Source organism: Carcharhinus amblyrhynchos, chromosome 15 (assembly GCF_965287045.1).
Source record: "Carcharhinus amblyrhynchos chromosome 15, sCarAmb.v2.hapA, whole genome shotgun sequence".
Lineage (NCBI taxonomy): Eukaryota > Metazoa > Chordata > Chondrichthyes > Carcharhiniformes > Carcharhinidae > Carcharhinus > Carcharhinus amblyrhynchos.
This window is the reverse complement of record NC_137338.1, coordinates 1860601-1882794: the sequence shown is the minus strand read 5'-3', so window position 1 is coordinate 1882794 and position 22194 is coordinate 1860601. Positions and strand designations below refer to the sequence as shown.

The 22194-nt window shown below is 43.5% G+C and overlaps 1 protein-coding gene and 1 non-coding gene across 3 annotated transcripts in view; both read right to left on the bottom strand.

The window, feature by feature from the left end:
• gbe1b (glucan (1,4-alpha-), branching enzyme 1b) overlaps positions 1-22194 on the bottom strand; it is a 509684-nt gene that overhangs the window by 336017 nt on the left and 151473 nt on the right. The gene's annotated exons all lie outside the window — the stretch shown is intronic.
• On the bottom strand, positions 558-749 carry LOC145353540 (U2 spliceosomal RNA). The gene has a single exon (XR_013888715.1). It is a non-coding gene; the product is annotated as a U2 spliceosomal RNA (small nuclear RNA).

The following is a 22194-nucleotide window of genomic DNA, read 5'->3' as shown; positions in this document are numbered from 1 at the left end:
TTGGGCTCTTAGCTCTGAGGCGGATGGTAATCTAGACATCACATCAGCATTACAATGATATCCCGATCATCTGTAACATTGTACTGATAAGCCGACAAAATAAAAGCCCATCTGTGTATTCAGGCTGCAGTCAAATTGGATACTGGAGATTCTGGATTCAAAATAGCCATCCTTTGATCATGAAACTACAACCATTCGAGTATTTATGAAAAATTCTGATACCAAAAATCAAAGACAATCCTCACATTCTGAGTATAATTTTGTTCTCCATGAACCTGCTAGTTTAATCACAATATACAAGCATTGTGACATCTACTAACTGATGTTTATATAGTAGAATGCTTTGCCACCTCATCCAATTCCATGGAATACTTCTCCTCATGAGTTCATTCAATGAATGCAATAAGGCTGCTGCATTTGGTATGAATTTTTTTTTTTGAACTTTATTCCAATCCAATCAAGTCAAATTAAACCCAATTCAGAGTCCCAACAAGTTGGGACATTCCCGATCCAAGCTGACAAGACAGGGCTCTCACCTCCTGTCTTGGTCTTGATCTACATGATCCAAGCTGATTGGAGTAGGTGTAGCTCCTCCTCCAAGGCTTGATCTTATTTGCATTTCAGCCAAAAGGCCAAGATGCCGCTTTAAAAAATTGCTTCAAATGAAGCTGAAATGTAACCTAATGGCTTCAACCAAGTGCAGCATGTCGATACTACACTTGATCTTAGCCAAAAGGCCGAGAAGTGATATGAATTTACCATACTAATTCATAAAACCCAAAGACATTGAGGTTGTGGCACATTTCTTACTGCTCGAACATGGTAGGTTACAACCCATCTTTGTCTACCTAACATTTCACATTTGTGTATCTTTGCCCAAACTCCCTGATTTTCCAAACGTTGATGTACCTTTTCCAGCCTATCACAGGTCTGTGTATTTGCAGCTGAAAAAAAATCATCCAAATAGCACAATACTCCCCGAACGCCTTGCAAAATTTGGTTCATTACCACTTGAAAAATTCCAGGGCTAAAGAAACATCAAATGGCAGCTTATAAAACTGAAACCTACCCATGTATATGGGTACATAAAAATATCGGCCATGATTGAATGGCAAAACAGACCTGATGGGCCGAGTGGCCTAATTTTGCTCCAGTCTTTTGGCCTGAACTACAATTACCTGAGAATTTCCACCGGTCATGCTGTGCTTCAGATCGTAAAGGTCCCAACTGACCCCCCTCAGTGACCTGGTGCTGTTCAACAACCATATGAAGTAACTGGCGTTTCCTCCAGCCAGTGTTTTCTCCATTTATATTCTTTCAACAAGATTATATTCTTTCGACAAGTTCCTTGGCAAGGTTACCCTTGGCAAGGTGATCTTTCTTGCAGCTATAGCATTCTGCCTTCACTATTGGACAATTCTGTGCCCAATGCAGTTCTAAACACCAATGCTTTAGTAATACTGCTGCTACTAACTGCTACTTACTCAGGTTGGGATTTATTTACTTCAGCAGGCTACTGGCAGTTGTTAACTCTGACTTCTTGAGTAATGTTCTGCCACGTCCATGGTCAACGTTGTTTGGCAAGCTATGTCGAACGTTAATTAAGACAATATCAGTAACTTCTAGCAAGTCCATTCCTTTTAAACCACATACAAACCGGTTCTCGTTAAATCCCCACAGTGCAGAAGGAGGCCATTCAGCCCATCGAGTCTGCACCAACTCTCTCAAAAAGCACCTCACGTAGATCCAAACTCCCTCCAAAATAACATTGAATGGAAAGCTTTTTTCAAAGCCACGACAAATGATCCAGTGCCTTCAGTGGACGACTAATCCCTTAATCCAAGCTGGTAGCTTTCATGGCTTAGGACTGTAGCACGGTCTTGGCTTACACAAAATATCCAACAGTGGCATGTCTTTTGGATCGAACAATTTCTGAAGTAGTTCATTCCCTCTGGGCCTGTTTCATCCTCCCTCGTTGCCTGATTATCAGCTGTATTATCAGGAACATTGAGAATACTATTAGCACTAAAAACATCTCTAGCAGCTCCACATAGGCACTGAAAGACTCAGTCATGATAGTTTTCTCAGTTGCCCAAAAATACCTGCTGATGCAGCCATCTTCATTCTGAACATCCTCGTGTCCAAACAACCTCTTCACCAACACGAGATTTTGAAAACTAAATCTCAGCAAATAAAAAAACTCAATTCTTTGACAGACTTGAGAAGAGGATTCTCCGAATGTTGCCCGAGATTACAAAATCCTATCATTGCCAGATTGTCTCTTTCCTGAGAGGTAAAGACATTGCAGTGTACTACATGTAAATGAAGTACCAACTGAAACTGGTTTAATCCAGTTTTGGCTATGTACATACATACAAAGGGTATTATTGCACCATTACACTCAGAATCCTTCTGCATTAAGTGTAAACGTTTGACGTTTGTAAATCATTATTATTGCAAATTAACTTCTACACTCTTATCCCTCCCAGGGAGAGGGTGGTAAAACATGGAGAAAACCTTTTCAATTTTAACATCTTGTTTTGACCTCTGAGATTCGAGAAACATCCTGAAAAGCTTCACAGGAACAATTACAAACAAAAATGAAACCAAGTCACAGATTTGAGGCATCAAATTGAGATAAAAAGAAAAGGCAAGCTTCCAGCAGCATCTTAAAAGGCAAAAGCGTAATACAATGTAAACACTTTCACAGAGCATAGCTAACTAGGGTTAGATTCTCTACAATGTACCCAGGCACATTACCTAGACGGAATTGAGGTTCATAAGGAGGTGGTGTTAGCAATTCTGGAAAGCATGAAAGTCCCCTGGGCCAGATGGGATTTATCCTAGGATTCTCTGGGAGGGTAGGGAGGAGATTGCAGAGCCTTTGGCTTTGACCTTTAGGTCATCATTGGGGAACAGAGACAACCCTGGAAATTATAGACCGGTGAGCCTTACTTCTGTTGTGGGCAAAGTTCTGGAAAGGATTATAAGAGATAGGATTTATAATCATCCAGAAAGGAATAATTTGATTAGGGATAGTCAACACAGTTTTGTGAAAAGTAGGTCATGCCTCACAAACCTTATTAAATTCTTCGAGAAGGTGACCAAAGAGGTGGATGAGGGTAAAGCAGTTGATGTGGTGTATATGGATTTCAGTAAAACAAGGTTTCCCATGGTAAGCTATTGCAGAAGATATGGAGCATGGGATTGAGGGTGATTTTGCGGTTTGGATCAGGAATTGGCTAGCTGATAGAAGACAGAGGGTGGCGGTTGATGGGAAATGTTCATCCTGGAGTTCAGTTACTAGTGGTGTACCACAGGGATCTGTTTTGGGGCCACTGCTGTTTGTCATTTTTATAAATGACCTGGATGATGGCATAGAAGGATGGGTTAGTAAATTTGCTGACGACACCAAAGTCGGTGGAGTTGTGGACAGTGCGGATGGATGTTGCAGGTTACAGAAGGACCTAGATAAGCTGCAGAGCTGGGTTGAGAGGTGATAAGTGGAGTTTAATGCAGAAAAGTGTGAAGTGATTCACTTTGGAAGGAGTAACAGAAATAGAGTACTGGGCTAATGGTACTTGGTAGTGTGGATGAGCAGAGAGATCTCAGGGTCCATGTGCATAGATCCTTGAAAGTTGGCACCCAGGTTGATAGGGTTGTTAAGAAGGGAAACAATGCATTAGTTTTTATTGGTAGAGGGATTGAGTTTCGGAGCCATGAGGTCATGTTGCAGCTGTACAAAACTCTGGTGCGGCCGCACTTGGAATATTATGTACAGTTCTGGTCGCCGCATTATAAGAAAGATGTGGAAGCATTGGAAAGGGTGCAGAGAAGATTTACCAGGACATTGCCTGGTATGGTGGGAAGGTCTTATGAGGAAAGGCTGAAGGATTTGAAGCTGTTTTCATTAGAGAGAAGGAGGTTAAGAGGTGACTTAAAAGAGGCATATAAGATGATCAGAGGATTAGATAGGGTAGACAGTGAGAGCCTTTTTCCTCGGACGGAGATGGCTAACATGAGGGGACAGGGCTTTAAATGGAGGGGTGATAGATATAGGGCAGATGTCAGAGGTAGGTTCTTTACTCAGAGTAGGAAGAGCATGGAATGCCTTGCCTGCAACACTACTGGATTCACCAACATTAAGGGCATTTAAATGGTTACTGGATAAACATATGGATAATATTGGAATAATGTAGGTTGGGCTTGAGATTGTAATGTAATGTAGATGGGCTTGAGATTGGTTTCACAGGTCGGCGCAATATCGAGGGCCGAAGGGCCAGTACTGCACTGAAATGTCCTATAAGCCCCATTTATGAAAGGTGTCAGCAAGCTCCAGCCACCCTCTTACATATGTTCTGGGCTTGCCCATCACTGTATGTCTACTGGACATCAATATTTGAGACGATTGCGGCAACGCTAGATCGAGACTTACGTGCATCCCCCCAGACTGCCCTGTTTGGGGTTGTGCCTTTAAATCCGCTGCTGCCAAAATTCCAAGTGGATTTTGTAAGCTTTCACTACACTTCTGACAAAACTACTAACCCTGTTTCGGTGAAAATCAGGTGCACCCCCGCTACACACTCAGTGGGTGAAGGAGGTGGTAGATACCATTAAGCTGGAGAAGATGATGAGGTGCACGCGACATGGGTCCACTGCTCGGTTCTATAAGACCCGGCAACCATTTATAGCGGATGTTGGGACGCTGCAGTTGGAGCAGGCCGAGTAGATACCCGATGGCCCCAGGACCCGGGGGTGCTCCCACAGAACCCCCCCTCCACCGACTGGTGGATGCACCCTGGCCCTTTACCTGAATGCACTGGCCTACCCTACCAAGGTATGGAGACCAATACAAGAACTTTTCTCTTTTCCCCCTCACTCTATCCCCTCTCTTCTTCGCTGTCTCTCTCTCTCTCTTTTCTCCACTCACTAGTTTATAGCCTGGGCTACTTGGGCACTCAGTTGGTTCTCCAGCAGCGTAACTCTGCCTTTTTGTTTTTATATTATTACCGTTATTATCGGTGTAATTAGATGGGACTTGGGCAGGGTGGGTGCCGGGAATACCAGGTGCTTATCATCTGGTCACAGAGAACCCTGTGCCCAGCTGCATTGGAATGTACACGCGAGCACTGTGTGAACCTGTATCTGTGTTTGTTATGTAAAACATAAGAATATTTTCAATAAACACATAACAAAAAGGGGAAAGCAGTAGAAGGGTTTAGGCAGGGAATTCCTAAAGGCACAGCAATGAAAATTCAGGGTGTGCAAGAGGTCAGAATTGAAGGAATGTAAATGATTGGGTTGTAGGGCTGTTGAATATTACAGAGATAGGGTGGAATGAGGCAATGGAGCAATTTAGAAAAAATGTCTGAACACATTTCACATCCAAGCAGAGGTACAGTCACTGAGTTTTACAGCACAGAGAGGCCTTCCGTTCCATCATATCTGTGCCAGCCATCATGCACTCATGTATTCTCATCCCATTTTCCAGTACTTGGTCCACAGCCTTGTATGCTATGATGTTTTAAGTGCTCATCTATGCTTCTGAAATGTTTTGATATGATTTGATTTATTATTGTCACATGCACTGGGATACAATGAAAGTATTGTTTCTTGCGCTCTATGTGAAGTACACTGTTCACGCAGCACATGGGGAGAAGGAAAGGAGAGGGTGCAGAATGCAGTCTGACAGTTAGAGATAAAATCTATACTTCCTGGTTAGCGACCGCTCCATTATGGGAAAAGGTTCCTTCCTATCTGCTTTGTCTGTGTCCCTCATAATTTTGAACCTCAATGCCTCCCCAGCCTTCTCTGTTGTAAAGAAAACAACCGCAGCCTAACCAGATATCAAGGAACTGACAGGAGTAGCAGTATTCAGCTGGCATGAGGCATGGATTTAATCATTGCATGCTTGCACTGACTAGAGCTTATTTTTCAATCCTGGTTACCACACAAATCAGTCTTTTTAAATTCAATAGCAAATGTGAAGAAAAGAATGTTGATCCCAGTCAACAGACACAGTGGAATTATTCTGCATTGAAATGACTTTGCCCAGGGGGTGCAGGTGAGTTAATGTTTCGCAACAGGACGGAGCAGCAATCATTTACATTTGTGATCCTGCCTGACTGATTCTCTCGACCAGAGGTTAGTTCAGTGAAGAAAAAACAGACAAAATAACACTCTTATATGGGGGCAAAGGTGTATCTAAGGCATGTTATCATTCCAAAAATAAAGTGCACTGACGTACATCAGCCCATTTTGGGCTCAGCAAAATAGCAGTAAGATGAAGGAACATTGTGAATGAAGCTGCAGCTCTGATTGCCAGAACAGGAGCCAATGTCTTGATTTTTAAATTCTCATCCTTATTTTCAAATTCCTCCATGGCCTTGTTCTCTCCCCATCTCTATAATCCCCACCAGCTCAATAATCAGAGATTCCTGCATTCCTCTAATCCTGGCTTTTTGTGCAAATGTGGTTTTGATTACTTCACCATTGGCAGCTGGGTCTTCAGCCTAGACTATCAACTTCGGAACCGCCGCCCTAAAACTCTGCTTTTTTCCTCTTCTTTAAGGTGCTCTTTAAAGCCTTGACTATGCTCGTGTTCGCAGGCCCCAATATCTCTTCAAAGTAAAGTTTATTTATTAGTATCGCAAGTAAGGCTTACATTAACACTGCGATGAAATTACTGTGAAAATCCCCCAGTCGCTATGCTCCGGTGCCTGTTCGGGTACACTGAGGGAGAATTTAGCATGGCCAATCCACCGAACCAGCACATTTTGTTTCAGATTGTGGGAGGAAATCGGAGCACCCAGAGGAAACCCACGCAGGCACAGAGACAATGTGCAAATCCTACACAGACAGTGACCCAAGCCGGGAATTGAACCTGGGTCCCTGGCGCTGTGAGGCAGTAGTGCTAACCACTGTGCCACCGTGCTGCACCGTCACGTGACTTGGTGTCACTTTTGTTTGATGATGCTATTCTGAGGTGCTTGAAGGCAGTTTACTATGTTAATGGTGCTATATAATTGCAAGCTGTTGATGCTTTAAGGAAGTTTCCAGAACACCTGACTTTGTGAGGTGCTGACAAAAGAATACTAATAATGCAATGCTAGACAGCAATTCTTCAGTTTCCAGATGAATGTACAATATTATGCAGTTCTCAGCACAGACAGTTTTCAAAATCAGCCAAAGGAAGCCTTCCAAAGAGAAAGATGCTGTGGGAAGAATTTGATTAACAATAAAGACAGTTCTAGGTTTTAGATCAGTGAGCTGTGAAGACAAGCTAAGGAATCTCAATCTATTCTCATTCAAGAGGGGAAAAGATATTAATGAGAAAGAATAGATTGAAAGATTTTTTTTTGGAATAATGAACAGATCAATAAAATGGAGAGAGGGAGCTTGCTGTGCCAATCCAAAGGTCATCAATTTAAGGAGCAACTTCTTCACATTCAGATGTTAAATTGCGGAACAGAATAACTCAAGATACTGGCACTCGCTCAATCAAGGATTCAGAAAGGATAGGAAAATACCTGCTTCAGCAAAGAGTAAAGGATGAGAACAAACCCCAGTAACTGGCTATCAAACAAGGAGAGGCGATGGTCTAGTGGTATTATCACTAGCAATCAATCCAGAAACTCAGCTGATGGTCTGGGGATCCAGGTTCGAATCCCACCACATCAGATGGTGAAATTTGACATCAGTAAAAAATATCTGGAATTATGAATCTACTGATGACCATGAAACCATTGTTGATCGTTGGAAAAAATCCATCTGGTTCACTGATGTCCTTTAGGGAGGGAAATCTGTCCTCCTTACCCGGTCTGGCCTACATGTGAATCCAGAGCCACAGCAATGTAATTGACTCTCAATTGCACTCCAAGAGCAATTAAGGATGGGCAATAAATGCTGGCCAGCTAGTGACACCCATGTCCCACGAATGAATAAAAACATAATGTTACTGGCTATCAAACATGTTAGAATCTCAATGGGTGACCAGTAAATTTTAAAAAGTTTGAACTCCCAGTTATTATGCCACAAGATTTCATGCTTTAATCAAAAATTTACTATGCAAGTTAACACTTAATTAACACTAACGCCACCAAACTGCCAGCAATCTATCCCTATGTCAAACTAGCAAACCTGGGGTATGCCAGATAAAGATTACAGTCAACTCCCATCATTCACAACCCCACTGTATTGCAAAAGTCTCAATGTCATATTCTTCGTTCTACTTCTATTCCCACCCAAGAGTTCCCCTGTACTCGAGGCTTCTGTCTCACTTCCCAAGGATCAAACCTATGTGTGCCACAGTTTTCAAGAATTCACTTTGATTCTCCTCAGTGCTCCTGTGTGGCCAAAGTCTGCTACAACTTCATTTTCAAGTTTGCTGATGACACCACCGCAGTGGGCCGGATTTCAAACAATGACGAGATCAAGCACAGGAAAGTGATAGAGAATCTGATGAACTGGTGCGGCAACAATACTCTTTCCCTCGTTGTCAGTAAAATGGAGGAGATAGTCATCAACTTCAGGAAGCATAGCGGAGGGCATGCCTGTTTGCATTAATAATGAAGTGGAAATGGTCGGAAGCTTCACGTTCCTAGATGTCCAGATCTGTCCCGGTCCCTCCATGCTGATGCTATAGTTGTGAAAACCCAACAATGCCGCTACTTTCTCAGAAATTCAGAATGTCTGCTGCGTCTCTCACTAATTTTGAGATGTAAGCATCCTTTCCAGATTTATCACAGCTTGGTACTCCTGCTCTGATCAAGAAACTACAAAGAGCTGTAAACATAACCTAGTCCATAACCAGTCTCCCATCCACTGACTCTGTCTACAATTCCCACTGCCTTGGGGAAGCAGCCAGCATAATCAAAGATCCCATGCACCCTGGGCATTCTCTCTTCCATCTTCTTCCATTGGGAAAAAGATACAGAAGTCTGAGATCATGTACCAACTGACTCAAAAATAGCTTCTTCCCTGCTGTCATCGGACTTTTGAATGGACCCGCCTTATACTAAGTTTCTCTAAACCCTGTGACTGTAACACTATATTTTGCACCCTCTCCTCTCCTTCTCCCCTATGTGCTCCATGGATTGTATATTTTGTTTGTATGGCACGCAAGAAAGAATTCTTTTCACTGTATACCAATGCATATGACAATAAAAAAATCAAATACTGCTATTCTCCGAGGTACGAGATCTTTCACGAATCCTTCTCAATCCTTAGATTGAGATCCTTCTCTCATATCCAGTTAGCAAAATACTCCACCTTTCTTTCAATCTTTCATGATTGTGGACAGTTCAGCTCAAGTTTGGGCCTCATTGCATTACTGCTTCCTGAGCCCGAATCAGAAAGCATTCTTAGCTCCTAATACGGTTCAGTTTGGTTCAAAATGACCCCCTGCTGGCAGTCCTTCCTCCTCTGACCCCAGTGGCTAACTTTCTGCGATTCATGTACAAGAATGCCCAGATTCGTCTATCCCGCAGAGTTCTGCAGTTCTCTCCATGTCTGCGTGGGTTTTCTCCGGGTGCTCCAGTTTCCTTCCACAAGCTGAGACATGCTAGCTGGGTGCATTGGCCGTGCTAATATGCTGCTTTCTTATTCTTTCCTTCCCTATGGACAACTTTACAATATAGTCCATCTGCGAATTTTTTGCTCACTCAGTTGACTTATCTGTATCCCTTTTCAGACTCTGTATCCTCCTTGCAGCTCGCTTCCCTAACTATGTCATAAAATGTGCCTGGCAGAATGAGGGGACTGACGAAAATCATTAGATGTAGATAGTAAAAGGTTGAGGCTCCAGCACTGATTCCTGTAGCACTCCATTAGTTACAGTTCACCAACCTGAAAATTATCCTTTTATCCTGACTCTGTTTTCTGTCCACAAGGCAATCATTTACCCAAACTAATATAGCACCTCCAAAAGTTGTTTTGAGTTGCACCTTGTCGAATGCCTTTTGGAGACCCATGTTTACTGGTGACCGTCTATCCACAAGGCACAGCACAACTTCAGCAAACTCCATGTATTTGTCAAATAAGATTTTCCTTTCACAAAAGCATATCAGTCTAGCCTGATGGTGTTAAGATTTTTTAAATGTCATGCTACTACTGCCTTAATGATAGTTTCTCACATTTTCCCCAATAGCAGATGTTAGACTAATTGGACAACAGTTTTCTGCTTTCTATTGCTCTACTTTCTTGACTAGTGGTGTTATATTAAATCAGATGAGATCTTTGCAGAATCTAGGACATTTTGGATGATTACATTCACACTGCAGCCACTTGGTTAAGACCCGAGGATACAGGTTATCAGGCCAATGGGACTTCTCGTCTTTCAGCCCCAATATTATTCCATGAACTTTTTCCCTAGTGATCATGACTGATTTAAGTTACTCCCTCTCATATTCCTGCTTTTCTACCAGTCTTGGGATATCTTCTATGTCTTGGAAGATAGAAAAGGCGTTGGGTTTATTTATCCATTTGCAGGATGTGGGCTTCACTGGGCCAGCGATTATTGCCTCACCCCAGGATGTTGATATTGGGAGATTCAGAAATGGCAGAGCTATTGAATGTCAAGAAGGGATTACGAGATTCTCTCTTGTTGGAGATAGTCATCGCGTGGCAGTTCTGTGGCCCAAATGTTTTCTGTCACTTAACTGACCAAGCCTGACTATTGTTTAAGATCTTGCTGCACTTGGGCAGTGACAGAATGCTTCAATACTCAAGTCATCACAAACAGTCCTGAACATGGTGCAGACAACACCCACACTTCAGACCTTTTTGATGAAGCAGCTGCAGATGATTGAGCCTCAGTCGCTGCACGTGGGACTCCTGAAGCAATATCCTGGGCCCGAGATGATTGACCTCTAATAACCGGAACCATCTTTCATTGTTAGGTATAACCCCAACGAGCAGAGAATTTCGCCCAATTCACGTGGACTTCAAATTTGCTAGGGCTCCTTGATGTGACCCTCAATCAAATGCTATCCTGACGTCAAGGCAGTTACTCTCATCTCACTGTGAGAGTTCAGCACTATGGTCCATGTTTGAACCAAGGCTATAAGAAGTCAGGAACCGAGTAGCCCTGGAGAAACCCAAACAGAGTCAGTGGGCAGGTTATTGCTGAGCAGGTGCTGCTTGAAAGCACTACTGATGACTCCTTCCATCACTTTGATGATCGAGAGTAAACTGATAGGGCGGCAAGTGGTCGGGTTGGATTCATTCTGTTCCTTGTGTACAGGACATACCTGGGCAATTTTCCAAAATTGCTGGTTAGATGCCAGTGTTATTGAGTTGTGAAACATCTTGGCCTAAAGCACAGCTAGATCTGGAGTTCAATCTTCTGTACTACTGCTGCAATGTTGTCAGGACCCATAGCCTTTGCAGTATCCTGTGCTTTCAGACTTTGATATAATATGGAGTGAGTAGAATCGACTGGAAACTGGCACCAGCAATACTGAGATTGGCGGGCAGAGACTGAAATCATCCACTTGGCACTTGTGGCTGAAGGTGGTTGCAATTTATTCAGCCTTGTCTTTTGCACTGATATGCTGGGCTCCCTGATCACCGAGGATGGAGATATCTGTGGAGCCTCCTCCAGTGAGCAGATTAATTGTTTTCCCCCCTCACCTCCTGATGCAGACCCAATCCCGCAGCTATGTCCTTAAGGATACCACCCAGTCAGTAATGCTGACACCAGGCCAATCCTGGATGGACACAGACATACAGAGTTTTGGTTCCACGCTGCTTTTTCCTATTAGTTTTCAACATGGAAGGCTACTGATTCATCATCTAAGGTGGGGAGTGCAGGGTTAGGCAGCAAGTGACGTTGACTTGATGCCATGGGGTCCAGAGTCCATGTTTAGAACACCTAGGGCAACACTCCCTCCCAACAGTATGCCACTGCACCTCCGCGTCTTGGGACGGTGGTGTCCAGAACATTTGCAAGGTATGGTCTGATGAGTCTACGTTGCTTGACTAAGTTATGAGACAGTCTTCCCAATTTTGGAACAAAACCCAGATGTTTGCAAGGACGACTTTGCAGGACTGGGTTTGTTGTTCCCACACCTAGGAGGATGGTGGTTCTCCATCTAGGTTCATTCCTTTTAGACTTCAAGCGGTTTGATACAACTGAGTGGCTTTCTAGGCCTTTTCAGAGGGCATTTTAAGAGTCAATCTATGGGTCAGGAGACACATGTAAGGCAGGCCGGGTAAGGACATCAGTATTTCTTCCCCAAAGAGGATAGAGCCTGGGTGGGAGTGTTGGTGGTGCATGCTCGATGGGCCAAATGGCCTCCTTCTGCACTGTAAGGATTCTATGATTCTATTCTATAATTCTAGTGAACCAGGTGGGTTAGATGACAATCAAAATTGGTTTCTTGGTCAGCAGATTTTAAATTCCAGATTTATTAAGTGAAGTTAAACTTCCACCAGCTGCAATGGTGGAATTTGAACCCATGTCTCCAGAGCATTAGCCTGGGCCTCTAGATTACCAGCCCACAGAATACAAGTTCCTGTAGTTTCATAGCTGACCACATCACTGAGTGGAATAGCCTTACAAGATAAAGAACATAAAAAATATATATATATTGTATTCCTCATACAGATTTTTGCTGTCTGATCACTTGGAAATTTGTTTCCAGACAAACCAAGTGAATGATCAATGAACTGCGCAGGAAGCAAATACACTATAGGACACAGGCATGATGCCACTGCACTCTCCTTTCCCAAAGTCGGTCAAATTCTCTGCCATTTCCTTAATTCTCCGGTCTCCCCCTCTAAAGGGCCACTACTCACTTTTAGAAATATCGAAATTAGAAGCAGGAGTAGGCCATTCAGTCCTTCAAGCCTGCTCCGCCATTCATTTTGATCACGGCTGATCAGCAAATTCAATATCCTGATCCTCCTTCTCCCCCATATCCCTTGATCCCTTTAGTTCCAAGGGGTATATCTAATTCCTTCTTGAAATCAGACAACGTTTTGGACTCAATTACATTCTATGATAGTGAATTCCAGACATTCACTACCCTCTGGATGAAGAAATTTCTCATCTCAGTTCTAAAAGGTTTACTCCTTATCCTGAAACCCCTAGCTTCTTTTCATATACTTGGAAAAGATTTCACTGTCTATTTTTATATTTCTTGCTAGTTTTTTCTTATGCTCCTGTATCTCGCCCTATGTCATTGTTTGCTCATTTCTAGAATATTCCCAATCTTCTGACTTGCTTCTCAACCTTTTAACTACCCTTCCCGCCCACTTTAGTCAACTCTGTCTTCATAACCTTCTAAGTGCCTTCACTTGAGCTTTAGATACGTGTTTCAGCACCAAACATCTCACCCTAAAACTGAATGAGATAATCTCTCATGCGATGACCACTGTTATCAAAAGGATCCTTTACTTTGAGGTGATGAATTAATAATCATAGAATCCTACAGTGCAGAAGGAGGCCATTCAGCCCATTGAGTCTGCACCAACCACATTCCTACCCAGGTCCTATCCCCTTTAGGCCATAAGACATAGGAGCAGGATTAGGCCACTAATCATGGCTGTTTTTTTTCTCATCTCTATTCTCCTGTCTTTTCCCCATAACCCATAATCCCCTTATTAATTAAGAACCTATCTCTGTCTTAAAAACACTCAATCACCTGATCTCCACAGCCTTCTGCAGCAAAGAGTTCCACAGGTTCACCACTCTGGCTGAAGAAATTCCTCCTCCTCTCTGTTTTAAAGGATCATCCCTTTAGCCTGAGGTTGTGCCATCTAATTCTAGTTTTTGTATGAGTGGAAACATCCTCTCCACACCCACTCTATCCAGGCCTCGCAGTATCCTGTAAGTTTCAATAAGATCCCCCCCCATCCTTCTAAACTCCAACGAGTACAGACCCAGAGTCCTCAACCGTTCCTCATTCAATAAGCTCCTCATCCCAGAGATCATTCTTGTGAACCTCCTCTGGACCCTTTCCAAGGCCAGCACATCCTTCCTTAGATGTCAGGCCCAAAACTGCTCACAATACTCCAAATGGGGTCTGACCACAGCCTTATACGGCCTCAGAAGTACATCCCTGCTCTAGTATGCTAGCCCTCTCAATATGAATGCTAACATTGCATTTGCCTTCCTAACTGCTGACTGAACCTGCACATTAACCTGAAGAGAATCTTGAACAAGGACTCCCAAGTCCCTTTGTGTTTCTGATTTCCTAAGCATTTTCCCATTTAGAAAATAGTCTAAGCCTCCATTCCTCCTTCCAAAGTGCACAACCTCACACTTTTCCACATTGTTTTCCATCTGCCACTCCTTTGTCCACTCCCTTCTGCAGTCCCCCTGCTCCTTCAATACTACCTGTCACGCTACATATCTTTGAAAATTCTGCAAACTTAGCAACAGTGCCTTCAGTTCCTTCTTCTAAATTGTCAACGTTTATTATGAAAAGTTGTGGTTCCAGCACTGACCCGAGGCACAAGCTGTTGGCTGCTATCCTGAAAAAGACCCCTTTTATTACCACTCTCTGCCTTCTGCCACCCTCTGTCCGTCAGACAATCCTCTATCCACGCCAGGATCTTACTCTTTACACCATGGGCTCTTAATTTATTTAACAGTGTCCTATGCAGCACCTTGTCAAAGGCTTTTTGGAAATCTAAATAAATCACTTCCACTTGTCCTCCTTTATCTAACTTCCTTGTTACCTCCTCAAAGAACTCTAACAAATTTGTCAGACATGACCTCCCCTTGACAAGGTCGTGCTGACTCAGTCCTACTTTATCATGCACTTCCAAGTACTCCATGATCTCATTTTTAATAACGGACTCTAAAATCTTGCCAATGACTGAAGTCAGGCTAACTGCCTATAATTTCCCGTCTGCTGCCTCCCTCCCTTCTTAAACAGCATTGTTATATTAGTTACTTTCCAATCTTCTGATACCCTCTCTGGCTTCCCACTAATCCTCACCACTTTGTATGCTTTCTCTTTTGCTTTCATGCTGTCCCTGACTTCCTTCATCAGCCATGGATACCTCGTCCTCCTCTTAGCATGTTTCCTCCTCCATGCGATGAATTTCCGTTGTGCCTCTTGAATAACCTCCAAAAACTCCTGCCATTGCTGTTCCACTGTCTTCCCTGCTAGGCTTCCTTTCCAATCAACTCTGGCCAGTTCCTCCCTCATGTCTTTGTAGTCACCTTCATTTAATTGTAATTCCACTATATCTGATTCCAGCTTCTCTCTCTCAAACTGCAGGATAAATTCTATCATATTGTGATCACTGTTCCCTAAGGGTTCCTTCACCTTAAGTTCCCTCATCAAGTCTGCTTCATTACACATCACCAAATCCAGAATTGCCTGTTCCCTAGTAGGCTCTGTCACAAACTGCTCCAAAAAAATCTCTTGGACATTCCTGCATTGTGAAGTCTCCATGATTCTTGTAATATTGCCCTTTTTATACGCCTTTTCTATTTCCTGATTTATTTTCTGCCCCACATCCTGACTACTGTACATAACTCCCATCAGGTCTTTTTATCTTTGCGATTCCTCAGCTCTACCCACAGGGATTCTTTGCCTTCTGATCCTATATCGCTTTTTGCTATTGATTTAACTTCATTCCTTACTAACAATGCAACCCATAGCCCCATATATTTACGCTACTAATCCTCCTGACATTAAGTGGCAATTTAGCATGGCCAATCAATCTAACCTGCACATCTTTGGACTGTGGGAGGAAACTAGAGCACCTGGAGGAAACCCACGCAGACACAGGGAGAATGTGCAAACTCCACACAGACAGTGACTCAAGATGGGAATCAAACCCAGGTCCCTGGCTTTGTGAGGCAGCAGTGCTAACCACTGTGCCACCCCCGTCTCTTTACACAGTACCAAGTCTAAAAAAATGTTCTCATTTGTTTGTTAGTTATCACGATGGAGAATGTTAAGAGAGCAAGGAAAGACTGCCAAGGCCATCAATATTCACTCTGTTTACTCATGCTTAAACATCAACTCTTGGGGAACAGCAGAAGGAACAAACTGACACAGCAAAGTAAATTCATACATATGTATTCAAACTATGGAGTTTCAAGTACTTGGTTGAGCAGCTGAGAAGGCTGAATTATATTCCAAAATAAGATGGGCCAGACCAAAAATCATTTATCTAAAATCCTTGTTATAGAAATCAATTATTCCAAAATACTGCAATAATGAAGAAGCTAATTTTATGACTAAATTTTAAGGTTAGCTGGGGAATTGGAACGTCAAAGCATTACTCATCTTGAGCAGACAGTTCAAGGCAATTAAACCTAATTAAAGCACACTGATTACTCGACGATGATCACCAGACTCTAACAAGAAAAAAGCCATTCACGAAGCAGGGTTTGGTGTTAGCTGTGGCTCAGTGGGTAGGACCCTGGATAGTCAGAATGCCCCACTCCAGGGAGGTGACCACACAATCTAGGCTTACAGTCCGAGTACTGCAAAGTTGCAGGAGTTGTGTTTCTGATCAGAAGTTAAACCAAAGCTTCCCTCTGCCAAGTGAATGTAAAAGTTCCCATGGCACTATTTTGTTTGAATAGTAGGTTAATTCGGTTTCAATCAATATAATTAAAACAGAAGATCTCGTCATTAGCTCATTGTTTGTGGAAGCTGACTGAGTGCAAATTAGTTACCACATTTCAACAGTGCCTACACTTCAAAAAGTACCTCATTGGCTGCAAACTGCTGAAGAGCTGAAAGATGTTACAAAATGCAAGTTCTTCTGCTTTCCAAGCTGACCATATCACTGAATGAAATAGCACGCGGGAAAGATCGTAAAAAATATATACTGCGTTCTTTATACAGATTTTTGCTGTTTCGCAATCTGTTCGCTCGGAAATTTGTTACCAAACAAACCAAGTGTCTAATCAATGAACTACACAGGAAGCAAATACATTCTCCGCAGTCAAGTCGAGTTTGGCAATTTCAATTGCACTCAGCGTTAGGTACTCAACAAAGACAATGTTCTAAAGGCTTAACTTAGTTGGCACAACACCAGATTCAGGGTGATTTTGGTTCAGACAAGCTGACTGAAGCTGATACTCAAATTTACTGTGGGAGCGCGGCGGCGCGACGAGGGAGCGCGGCGCAGCGGCGAGGGAGCGCGGCGCAGCGGCGAGGGAGCGCGGCGGCGCGACGAGGGAGCGCGGCGCAGCGGCGAGGGAGCGCGGCTTAGCGACGAGGGAGCGCGGCGCAGCGACGAGGGAGCGCGGCGCAGCGACGAGGGAGCGCGGCGCAGCGACGAGGGAGCGCGGCGCAGCGGAGGCGCGACGAGGGAGCGCGGCGCAGCGACGAGGGAGCGCGGCGCAGCGACGAGGGAGCGCGGCGCAGCGACGAGGGAGCGCGGCGCAGCAGCGGCGCGACGAGGGAGCGCGGCGCAGCAGCGGCGCGACGAGGGAGCGCGGCGCAGCGGAGGCGCGACGAGGGAGCGCGGCGCAGCAGCGGCGCGACGAGGGAGCGCGGCGCAGCGGCGGCGCGACGAGGGAATGCGGTATTGTGGGAGTGTAATGAGGGGTGCGTTACTGTTGGACTGTAATGAGGGAACAGTCATCTGGTATAACTGAGTGACATGCTGGGCCCTTCACAGAATCGTAGAATTGTTACAGTGCAGATTAAGACCACTTGGTCCATCGTGTCTGCATCAACTGCATTGCTATGGGTTTGGAGACACGGGCCAGGTCTGATAAGGATGGCAGTAATTGTTCCCCAAAGGACATTAGTGAACCAAATCGGTTTAATGATATTTCCATTATTCAGACTAGTCTTTAATCCTAGATCTATTAATTAAATTTATATTAATGGAAGAGTAATCAGAAGATATTGTAGCATAGTGCGCCTCGCTGGGCCATTTCAACATGTGCTGAGAATCGAGTGACCAAGAACATTAAGTAATTCTCCTATTTAATCATTTCCTATTTTTTAAAATTAAAGTGCTTTGTCGAAAGTTGTGAATAGTGAGAAATATCTCAGGAATCTGAAACAACAGACACAGCTGAAAGGACAGGACTTCTCAAGCACTTTCACCAGAAGCTGATCCCATTCCATCACGTTCTTCAGTTCAGAAACTCACTTGCAGCACCTCACGTTGTTTATGTATCTGCACTCCGCCATACTGTCATATCTCCCAGCCGGCTTGTAATGTATCTAATTGTACCCTCCTGATGTTAATCCAGCCTCTTCACAGCTGAGCTCAGCAATTTCAAACAAAGGAACATTAATCGTAAGTTTGCTTTTTAAACAAGTGCAGAGAGTGGCGCTCATTCATGAACACTGGAACACATTCTGTATTCTGAAATCGGCTGTGAAGTCAGGGCAGGCTTCAACACGCTCATTCTCATATATTTCCAGCACCTTCAATATTTTACATTTTACTCATCCTTCTCCTCGCTTCACACATTCTTAGCAGTGTTCAGTGGGATAAAAGGGAGGAATGGAATACAATTCAGACAATACAATTCATACAGCATCAATACAAATATTGTGTCACATCGAAATTCACTGCCTCAAGTTGCTCTTGACCAACCTTGTGTTGAATCACTTAAAACATGATCTCATGGCACCTTCACATTTCCTGTGACAACATCTTACACTCTCTTGAAACCTTGGTGACAACCCTATCCACAATGACAGCCCACCTAGTTTGATATTCAGCACCGTTATATGACACTGAAAAGTAGAATCCAGTCATAAAACGCTCACTCTAAAAACAGACTGACTGTGAAATGGGCAATTCTCAAATATTGGCAGCTTCTCTAGCCTTGCAAAGAACACATCTTTTGAAAAGATCAGTTGACATTTAAAGGGCAGTATAAAAAGTTGCAAGCGCAGAGCCCCTCTACGGGAAGGGAAAAGGAACAGGGTAGATAGAAACCTTCAGATTTGTGAACAAAAATAAATAAAGCAACTAAGTGCAAAACTAGATGGTGATGGTGGTGCAATAAGCATGAATCCATTGTGTCTTAGTTCCAGTTAGATAAAGCTTTGCTCACAGCCCATCTGGAGTACAACAGTCAGTACTGGGCACTCCACCTCGAAAAACAGTAACGAGTCTCACAACACCAGGTTAAGGTCCAACAGGTTTATTCAGAATCACGAGCTGCTCATGAAGGAGCAGCGTTCCGAAAGCTGGTGATTCCAAATAAATCTGTTGGACTTTGATGTAGTCGTATGAGACTTCTTACTGTGCCCACCCCAGTCCAATGGCGGCACCTCAACCTCACACCTCGAGAAAGTTGGATTAGCCTTTGGAGGGGCTAAAGCATTTTGCAGATTGCATTGACTAAGCATGTATTTCCTTCAATATGACAGATTAAGGGGTGACCTAACTGAGATATTTAAGACGGTTAATAACAGTAGATAAAGAGAAATTACTTCCGCAGAGAAAGGAAGCATAATCTCTAGATTGAAGCTTGGGATGGTGTCAGGAACCTCTTCATTCAAAGGACCTCTTCATTGCAAACCCGGAGTTCTTCCCCATAAAACTAATGTTGTGACTAAGGGAGAGCGGTTGGTGGGGAAAAGGCCTTATAAACCGAACTTGATAAGATTTTTGCTAAGCAAGGATAACAAGAGGGGACAGAACCAAGGTAGGCAGAAGGGGATAGGACACTGGTCAGCCATGGTCTAACTGGTGACCATGGGCGAACAAGTTTGAGGGGCTGACTGACCTCCTCCTGTTCCTGTGTTACTCCCCAGCCTCAAAACAACCTGTCACCCAAAATAAAGCTCTCAGCCACCACATTTCTCTTCAGGGAAAGAATGCTGTTGATTCTTGATCTGTTGAGTGATGCTGTTCGTTAAGGTCAGGGCAAATAGATTACAACTTGTATGTAGATCAAAGCTGACAGAAGGCAGAAATTTCACACCCCTCACTCACTATTTCCTTTTCCAAATTGGTCACAGAGTAAAACAATGTCACAGTGGACTGGGTAAAAAGTCTGACAACACCAGGTTTAACCTCGAAAGCTTGTGAGTTTACTATCAAATAAATCGGTTGGACTTAAACCTGGTGTTGTCAGACTTCTTACTGTGTTTACCCCATCCAACGCCGGCATATCCACATCATGACAGTGGACTGGAACAGAAAATGTTGGAATGTCTCAGGAGGTCTAACAACATCCAAAGTTAAAGTTAAAAAAGTGTATTTATTAGTCACAAGTAGCTTACATTCACACTGCAATGAAGCTGCTGTGAAAATTCCCTAGTCACCAAATTCTGGATCGGGTACACTGAGGGAAAACTTTGCATGGTCAATGTGCCGAACCAGCACGTCTTTCAGAATGTGGGAGGAAACCCACACAGACATGGGGAGGACATGCAGATTCTGCATAGGTGGTGACCCAAGCCAGGAATCAAATGTGGGCCACTGGCACTGTGAGACAGCACTGCTAACCATTGTACCACCCCTGTGGAGAGAAAATAAGAGCTATTGTTTTGAGTCTGGATGACCCATCGTCAGAGCTGACAAAGGATCATCTAGACTCTCATTGTTGGCTCTATTCTCTCCCTGCAGATGCTGTCAAACTTACTGAGATTTTCCAGCATTTTCTGTTTACGTTTCAGATTCCAGGACCCACAGCATTTTGCTTTTGCCTCAGCGGGCTGGAGGTTTTGGAAGAATTGTGTCAACATTAATATGCAATAAGGCAGACTGAAATTTAATCAAGGTGACTTCATAACCCATCAGAGAGAAACTCAAGTGGGTTGTCAATGTCATTGGAATTCTGAGATTTAATTATAAGCTTTTACTTACTCCACCATTTCCAATGTGTTGTATATGTTATCAATAACATATTATTTTCTGGTCTCAATAAACTGAATGCACACTAATGGCTGCAAAGCTTTGGACAATACTGGCTGCAGGAATGATGCACCTTCCAACATTATAACCGAGATTAAAATCTATAATAATATGCAATTTTGTCTGACTGTTTAGATTAGTCTGTTTCTGGCCTGCGTCTGCAAGTTGGGGACATTCCTGTATTTACTGCAGATGGCTTCCATCAAATGGATCAAAGATTGAGGGCACTTGGTACCTTAACACTGTAACAAAATGTTCTAATTACATTTGTTGATGGGTTTATTTGATGTCCAGTGCCTGAGTTTAGCTATTGGCACAATTTCAAAAGTTGAGATCTTGTTCTACTTCATGATTTAACCCTGCCTTGTCTTTGTTTCAAGCATGGGGCAGCACGGTGGCACAGTGGTTAGCACTTCTGTCTCACAGCACCAGGGACCCGGGTTCCATTCTGGCCTCGGGTCACTGTCTGTGTGGAGTTTGCACATTCTCCCCGTGTCTGCGTGTTTCCTCCGGTTTCCTCCTACAGTCCAAAGATGTGCGGGTTAGGTTGATTGGCTATGCTAAGTTGACCCTCAGTGTCAGGGGGATTATTAGCGGAGTAAATATGTGGGGTACAGGAATTGCGCCTGGATGAGATTGTGGTCGGAGCAGACTCAAATGAGCCGAAGGGCCTTCTTCTGCACTGTAGGGATTCAATGATTCTATGATCAAGTAATCCTGTTGAACTATAATGAGATGGGGAGGGGGGACTCAGACGGAGGTGGCGTACGATCAATAGAAAATATTCAGTATGAGATGGGAATGGTATTGAGGATATCATGGGAGAGAGGACGGAATTGGTTGAGTTTATTAATTTAATTGCAAATGTTTTTGTGGGTCATTGCTCAAACCACAGCCATGAGACTGTACAATTAATTTATAATTGCAAGTTAGGCAAAATCCCTCAGGAAATGAAGGATCATAATCAGGGAGTCAAGCTGCACAATATTAAAAAAAGCACATCAAAGTGTCCACTGCCCAACCATCTTCAGCTGCGCATCAATGACCTTCCTTCCATCATAAGGTCAGAAGTGGGGACATTTTGAAGAGTTGATAAAGATAATCGATGAGGGAAGGACTGTAGTTTACATGGACTTTAATAAGACTGGCACAAAAACTAAAATCACATGGAATTCATTATGGGCTGACCAGATGGATACAAGGCTGGTCTGCTTATATGAAACAGAGTAATGGTGGAAGAATGGAGATCTGTAGCTAGTGGTGTTCTGCAGGGATCAGTGCTGAGACCTCAGCTGCTTGTACTATAAACAATCTGGAAGAAAATGTGGGGGTCTAATTAGCAAATCTGCAGAAGAAGATTGGAGTTCCTGATAGTGCTGA